The sequence below is a fragment of the Vombatus ursinus genome, unplaced genomic scaffold (genome assembly GCF_900497805.2).
Source record: "Vombatus ursinus unplaced genomic scaffold, bare-nosed wombat genome assembly UNPS02014166.1, whole genome shotgun sequence".
Classification (NCBI taxonomy): Eukaryota; Metazoa; Chordata; class Mammalia; order Diprotodontia; family Vombatidae; genus Vombatus; species Vombatus ursinus.
The window spans coordinates 290,135-298,501 of record NW_020953944.1 but is presented as its reverse complement, the minus strand read 5'-3'; the positions used below and the strand labels follow the sequence as shown (position 1 = coordinate 298,501).

The 8,367-nt window shown below is 49.1% G+C and overlaps 1 protein-coding gene across 1 annotated transcript in view; it reads left to right on the top strand.

Annotated features, from left to right (window-relative positions):
• The window catches only part of ITGA9 (integrin subunit alpha 9), a 308,486-nt gene that overhangs the window by 13,759 nt on the left and 286,360 nt on the right, over window positions 1-8,367 (top strand). The gene's annotated exons all lie outside the window — the stretch shown is intronic.

Below are 8,367 nucleotides of genomic sequence, written 5' to 3'. Positions count from 1 at the left end.
CCATCCATCCATCCATCCATCCATCCATCCATCCATCCATCCATCCATCCAGGTATCTAGTGTGTGCATAGTTATTTACATGTTGTTTCTGCCATCATACTGGTAACTCCTTGAGGGCAGGGCCTGTCTTGCCTTCCTCTGTACCCTCAGTACTTAGTACAGTGCCTGGCACATAAACCAATCAGTGCTTGTTGACTGGCTAGATGACATTAGCTCCTTTGAGCCTCATAACAACCTTTGTGAGGTAAGTGCTACTGGTATTATTATCCCCATTTTGCAGAGGAAACAGAAAGTGTAGTGACTTTCCCACGGTCACACAGCTAGTAATTGTTAGAGGTAGGATTGGCACCCAGGACTTTTGGGTTCCAAGCCTAGAGTTTTATCTACTGGGTCACATTGCCTCCTGGGAGCATCCTCATGCCCTTGTGGTTTCCTGGGTACACATTGCTCTCCCATTTCTTCTTCTGCCTAGCTGGCGTCTTCCATCCTACTTCATACTATATGTCTTCAGGCTAGAGGGAGGTCCTGCCTCCATGTCCATATGTACACTTGGTGTAGGCCCCCAACCAGCCGGGCAGGGTTCCCAGGTGTCAGGTGGTCGATCTCCAGGGCACTTGTGGTTGCCTGGCTTCCTTCGTTCCCTCCCGTCTCTGCCCTGCCAACTCTCCAGCCAGGAGGAAGGCTGAGGGCAGCCCTCAGCTCTTCCCAGAGGCTTCACTGTCTTTTCCCACCGGCTTCATCTGTGACTTCAGAGAAATGGAAAGTAGCCATTCTCATAAAAATGTTGGAGGTTCTTGCCTCAACATCAGTCATGGCATTGGGTAAATCACCTCCTTCTTGTCTTCTGTTGGTCCTCGTCTGGCATCAGGTTAGGCCTCTCACCGTCCTTAGCTGCTCTCAACTTCAGCTTTCTCACCTATAAAATGGGGGTAATACTAGCACTTACCTCCTGGGGTTGTTGTGAGGATCAAATGAGATAATATAAGCTGCACACCTTAGACCACCATGTAGATGCCAGCTATTGTTATTGGGATGGGAATTCCATAGGAGATCTGCTAAAGAGGGTCCAAATGTGCCTGCCAACCTCAGACCTCTGGGAGCTCTTGGGACTCAACTTAACTGGTGCAAGTGATTGCCTCTGAGTGTGTGACATCTAGTCCAGAGGCTGGAATCAGGCCCAGGGCTGCTGGGATTTTTTGGAGGGTTGGAGGGTGGAGTGAGGGAGGGGGGAGAAAGAAGGGAAGATGGGTGTGCTCAAAAGTAGGGACATTGGCTGGGCCCTGAGGGGGCTTCCACGCTGTCACGCACCCTTGGGCTGTTGGGACTGTCTCCCTGAGTGGCAGAGGGGCGCTCGGTGCATACTTTCACCACCCACTGTAGGCACACAGGCCGGTTTGTAGAGGACAAGGTGTGGGTCTGTTCCCTCCCCTTGGTGAGGGCTCAGGTGGACAGAGAACCTGCCGGGGTGGAGTTATGATGCTCAGCCACTGCTGGCGCGGCAGGCCTGGGCACTCATGTCTTTGGCCCTGTTCCATGTCATCAATTCCATCCATCACTTCTTTATGAACCACACTTCCTGCCAGAGACAGTGCTTTGGTTTCTGAACGTTCTGTTTCTTGTGTCTCTTGGGGCAGGACAGGGTTCTTAAGTGGCTGAGCAAAGTCAAACCGGCTCATTTGTTAATGAATAAAGAATATGAGTGTCTGCGAGTCGGGCGTGGTGCCTGGGCATAGAGTTAGCAAGAATCTGATTCAAGTCTTGCTTCTTTTTTTTTTTTTTATTTGTTTGTTTTGTTAGGCAATGGGGTTACGTGACTTGCCCAGGGTCACACAGCTAGTAAGTGTCAAGTGTCTGAGGTCGGATTTGAACTCAGGTCCTCCTGGCTCCAAGGCCAAAGCTCAAACCACTGTGACACCCAGTTCCCCCCTCCCCAGTCCATTACAAGCTATCCTAGCCTGGCCCGTCTGCTCCCTGCCTTTCCAGCCATCTTACACCTTATGCCGTCCTGCGTCCTTTGTGACTCAGGGAGCCCGGCTTCCTGGCTGTTCCTCACACGTAATGTTCCATCTCCTTACTCCAGGGCTTCTCCTCAGCTGTCCCCTGTCCCGGTCTCTATCCTCGTATCACCTTCCCGCCTCCCCTGGCTTCCTGCAAGTCCCAACTATGATCCCCCCTTCATAACCCTCCTTCATTCTGATGTCTCCCTCTTTTAATCACGTCCCATTTATCCTGTCTATGTAGCTTGCTTGCATGCTGCTTCTTCCGTTCGATTGTGAGCTCTCTGAGGGCAGGGGCGGTCTTTTGCCTTTCTTTGTATCTACTGCACTTGGCACAGTGCCTGGCACACTGTAGGAGCTCAATAAACATTTGCTGACTGACTAACTGATTAGGGAACACAAAGGAAGTGTCTGGCTGACAAGGAGTTTGTAATCCTTCTTCTGTAAAAGTGACAAGGTCTGACTAGATTACCTCAGTCATCTTCCTGCTCTTAAATCTCAGATCCTCCAATCCTAAATTGAGTTGGAAAGATCACAGTAATCCATGAGCATTTGTAGGGGCCTCAGTTTACTCACCTGTAAAATGGCCTAGCTGCTGTGATTTCTAAGCAGGATGAAAGAGGGCATGCCTTGAACATGACCCCGTACTCCTCTCCCCCATTATTAAGAGAGTAATATAGCTGATGTCTGTATATCACTTTGCAGTATATAAGACTCTTTATGTGTGGTCTTTTACTTGAGCCTGGCAGCAGACCTACTAGAGACAAGGGCAAGTATTTTCATTTCATTTTACAGATGAGGAAACTGAGGTACAGGGAAATTTAGGCCCAATTTAGGCACAAGCCAAGTGTCAGTGGCCCAGATTTGAACCCAGGTTCTTTCTGGTCGTTGGGTCACACTGCCTCGCGGGGCTGCAGTGCTCAGGAGCAGTGCCAAGTGGTAGCTTGGGGGTCAGTCAGCCAAGGAGCTGAGATACAGTATGTTTTTCCTAGAGAAAAGGACCCAGGGAGGTCCTCTGACCCCCAGAGGCCCAGAGGTGACCCCTGATAACTAAAACCAGGGATTCCCTGGGGGAGATTGGGCTTTTGTAAAAGCCAAGTTAATCTCAGGGTTTTTAAGCCCTCCTTGCTGACCTCTGCTCCTGCCTTCAATTTCCCTTTGGAGATTCTTGCCTGGCCATTTATGGGGAGGAAGCTGGGGTCTTTGATCCTAGATTAAGTCTCAGCCTCTGTCAGTTCATTGCCCTGGTGGAGTTGGGGTCTTTTTTCTCTTTTTTGTTGTTCATTCATTTCAGTCATGTCTGACTCTCTGTGACCTCATTTTGGGGTTTTCTTGGTAAAGATACTAGAGTGATTTTCCATTTCCTTCTCCAGTTCATTTTATAGATGAGGAAACTGAGGCCAATAGGGTGAAATGACTTGCCCAGGGTCATACAGCTAGTAAGTGTCTGAGGTCACTGTGCTACCTAGCTGCCCCAGTTTTCTCTCTAGGAGTTCTGATTTGTTCAGACTCTACCTGTGTTTTGCCACCAGGCTCCTGGACATGGCTTAGAGGCCTAGGTAGTGATGGTTTGCAGAATGTCACAGAAAACAGTGGCTCTGTCACTAGCAAGGAAAAAAAAAACTCATCTGAAGCAAAGGGTCAGGGATTTGGGGAGCATAGTGCTGAGCTCTGGAAGGCAGCTCAGAGGTCTCAAAGTGAACCCCTACTTAACCAATGGGAAACTGAGGTCCACTAGAGGGGAAGTGACTTACCCAGGGTCACCTTGGTGATTTGAACCTCTGTCAACCCAGTGGATGTAAGCAGTCTGCAGCATTGCAGGAGGTGCCATGGAAAATACAATCGAGGACGTATGGTTACGGCTTATAACCACGGATGGGTTGAGATTGGTTCCAACAGAGAGGGCAGCCACATTGGTAAGGAAGGTTGGCTGCTCCTGGAGCCTGGGAATGGCCTGCACTAAGGTCTCCAGTAAGTCCTTTCTGGGAGATGCAGGGAAGGACTGACACCTTCAAGGACTGCACAGGATGAGGAGGGCCAAAGTTCCCTGAGGGCAGGAATTATTGAACTTTTTCTTGGTACCCCCAGCACTCAGCCTAGGCCTGGCCCAAAGGAAACATAAATGCTTGGTGAATTTAATGAAAGTGTGGATAGATTGGAATGGGCACCGGTGATGGTGGAGTGGGTACCCACAGAGATGGAATTATGAATCCATTGATGCAAGAAGTATAAAGTGTAAGAAGAAATGAGACATAACCCTGTTAAAGGGCCAGGGGAGATTTTTTGAGCATGTCCTAATGGGGTGGGATTGCTCTCTTTCAACTCCGAGACGATGGAGAAACAAACCAGATGCCATCTCTTCAAGGGACCATCCTGACCTCGGGGTCATCTAATAGCTCCTTTCCTTTTGATCAGGCTGGCCATGGACCAGCTGAATTAGCTTCAGATAAGAAGCACTCATCATTTCTTCCAGTGCAAGCTGGGCCCTGGCCCAGATGAAGACCACTGCCAACATGTGGGTTAAGCCCTGGTTTTCTGGAAGCACGTGTAGCCAGGCCCATCCACGAGGCTGCCACCCCCTATCGGGGCGTGCCCAGCCCAGCCCTTAACCAAATGCCTGTATTTTACATAGCTCAGGCTTTTGGAAAAATCTTTCCTTCTTGCCAGTTGGGCTCGAATCAGGCACTGCCGTCAGAGCTCTGGGGCCAGAGGGCGAGGAGGGGAAGTGAGCTCCATCTCCCACTTGAGCTTCCTAGCTCTGACTTGGGCCAGGACCATTCCCTCGTGGTGAAACTGACTGAGGATGTGGGAAGGGGTGTTTGGGGCTCGGAAGGCGAGGTCCGTGGGAGCTGCTTGGTGCTGGCAGCGTACCACCTCGTGTTTCTGCCTTTTGCAGTCCATTCTTTGTGATCTTGTGGGAAAGACGGCTGCTTTGGAGGCCAAGCTTTGGGCTTGGGTTTGAATCCTCCCCTGAGCCTTGCTAACCTTGGACAACAGTATTGTTGTCGTTGCTGTTATTATTATCCTTACTGTTACTGCTGGTGCGTATGTGGCACTTTTAGATTCACAAAGTGCTCTACAGACGTTAGCTCATTTGCTCTCCAAACCCTGGAGAGTTTAGTGTAATAGACTATTGTTATTTTTGGACAAAATCTATGACGGCACTAGCTTGGGGTAGTTAGTGTTCTGAAACTTTTTAGATTATACCTTCAGATTGGTAAAAGACTTTTCAGCGTGTACCCCATATGTATATATGCACCCACATACACACATGCATACACACATATGTATACATATACTTACAAATTATATACATGAATGAATCAAGGAATGAAAAGGCATTAAACTGCTTAGTATGTGCTAAGCACTGTGTTAAGGATTACTTATCACTAGTACTACCATCCAAATGATTATATATTATAAAAGGAGGAAGGGAAAAGGATTTGATAAAGATGAATTAATATTTGATCCTGGAGGTAATAGGGAGCTGTTGGAATTCCTTGAGTGCAGGAGTGACATGGTTAGGCTTACACTTAAGGAAAATCATCTCAGTAGCTATATAGAGGATGGATGAAATGAAGCAATATTTGTGAAGTGCTCTGCAAACCTTGAGACACATCATCACTTGAGATACTAGTGATGATGATGATGGTGATGATGATGATGGTGGTGGTGGTAGTGGTGGTGATGATGAAGATGATGATGGTGGTGGTGATGATGATGATGGAATGGGGAGAGATGAGGCAGGGAGAAGAACATTTAGGAGCCTATTGCAATAGTCTAGATGAAGAGACCTTCCTGGACCAGGATGGCTGTGCCAGTGGAGAGGAGACCAGAGGAGGAGATGTGGGGTTGGCAGTAATGTGATTTAGCAGCAGATTGAGTGTTGTTGGGGGTGGGAGAATGAGGAATTGAGGAGGAAGGGTCTGAGGTTGTGGACTTGGGTGACTGGAAGGGTCATGGTACCCTTGGAAGAGGGGTGGATTTGGGTGTGATGTGCTGAGATCTGAGATCCATCGTAACCCACCCATATCTGCTCATCCTACGGGACTCTTGCTGTTCCACCCGAAGTGAAAAAGGGGAACTTTTTTTGACTCACCAGTCACAGTCGGTGGGTATGTTGGGGGAATGGTGGAATTTTCCTAATCCTGCCTGCACAGGTGTCTGGGTAGCCTTTAGATTATTACTGCTCTGAGAAGCTGTCCAGATTCAGCAGAGGAAGGGGTTTTTAGGAGTTTGTGTAGTGGAAAGATGGGACAGGGTTTGGGAGTATTGGGGGATAAGGGTAGATTGGTTCTGTTGGAGACAAACTCCATGATTGTCTGTCATGGGTAGAGTGGGATTTGATCCATTTTCTCCCCCTATGATTAGTTAACACACACCTTGGGGCTAGACTTGGAGACCTAGGCATTGGAAAGTATAGTCAGATGTGAGACTTGAACCTCCTTATTCTGAGGTGGGCTTCTCTCCTCATTGCCCCACCACACAGGTATTTATCATCCTCATTTTATGAGCAGAGACTCAAGCCCAGTGAGTGACTTGCCCAGGGTCCCTTAGCTAGTAAGTGCCTGAGGCAGGATTCCAGCTCAGCTCTTCCTGACTCCAAGACCACGGGGCTGTCCACTTGGCCACATGGTGGCTAGTCAAGGAACTGAATCTCTGAACCTCAGTTTCTTCATCTGTAAAATGAAGAGGTTGGATTAGGTGACCGCTACTCTAATCCAGCCCTTTCCCATTCTGAATTCATCATCCCTCCTTTTATCCATCATGCATTCCCTCACCTTGTTTATTTTTCTGGGGTGTTGGAATCACATGAACAAATAAGTGAAATGCCAGGAGGAGGTTGCGCTGTTTTGTTTGGTGACAGAAGTGAGTCTGTGGTGATGCTTTGGCGGGGATTGCAGAAGGATGAGGGGTTTGTGTTCCCCAAGCTTGCTCTCCAGCATGAGGCTGTGTCAGATTCTGCAGCCCCAGGCATGTCAAGCCGTTAATTCCTCTCAGTTGTGAAAACATTGCTGGCATTACAGAGGGCTGTCCCCCCCCTAACCTTTGTGATTCTAAGGGTTAGCCCATGAGACAGAGGGGAAATTGATCCCTTCATGTGTCTTTCTTCTTGTTTTCATTTTGGCTCACATGTCACTGTGCATTTAAGTCAGATCAGTCCCGGGTGGTGGTCTGGGGGTGAGGGAGGCACTGGGGTTTGCCCAAGAAGGGCCCTGGCTTAGAATAGAGGTGGTAATCCTGATTACTGACATTTATTGATCATTTGAGAGTTTGCAAAATGCTTTACAGACATGGTCTCATTTGACAACCCTGGGAGGTAGGTCCGATAGGTATCGTTATCCCCATTTTACAGATGAGTAAACTGAATCTGGGAGAGGGAAAGTCATTTGCCTAGGGTGATGTAACTGCTAACTATTAGGTGGGTTGGTTGGTTGTTATCCTTTGTGCTCTAAGAGCACCAAAATGACATCTGTGATGGGGTCGAGGTACAGTGTGTCCTATCAGTTAAGTGCTGGGGGGTGGGAGTTGAACTCAGGTTTTCCTGCCTCTATGCCCTGAACTGTATCTACGGAGCCGCCCTGCCTCTCTCTGTTGGATCCATGGCTTCATACCCCTCTACCATGAAGTTGAGCTGCTCCTTACTCTTAGGGGTGGGGAAAGACCAGGTGCAGGAAGTACCTTCTCGGGGAGAACCGGGAGGCCCAGCTTTCTGCCAGGTTCTCCTTATCTCCTGTGCCCAGGGTTCTCCAGGGATGGGAGGGGGTGGGGTGGGAGGGCTACACCAGCTGGTAGCATTCTGATGGGCAGCACTGGATGGAGCTGAGCTCACGGTTCACCTTGACATTCTTTCTCAGACTAGCACATAGTACACACACACTTGTGCATGTATGTGTGTGTACACAAGTGTATATGTGTGTGTGCTGTAAGTCTCCAGCACTGATACCCACGAATTCTGCCCCCTTCCCCGGCACCCCACAAAGGGGATGTCCTTTGTCCCAGGGCTTCCAGTGCTCAGGCTGCCTCTGACCTCCCCAGGTGATCTGCCCCTGCCAGCTCAGGCTCCTGCCTCCATGCCGTGGCCCCCCAAGCAGCCGGCTGTTTCGTCTGCCACTAATCAGTGACACGCCAGCAGCTTTTATTGTCGTTTTCCTGCTCACCGTCCCTGCAGAAATTCTGGGGCCACCCTGCACTCTTCTGATCGGCATTGGTGGAATGTGGAATTTTCCGATGTCGATAGAAATTTTGGGCTGCTGAACTGTGGATGAGGGAGATGGGGAAGCCCGTGGTCTTCCTCATTCCCCCTCATACTACTTTTCAGTTTACTGGCCCACTTACTGTTGTTGGTATACCACGCTCTATCTGTCTC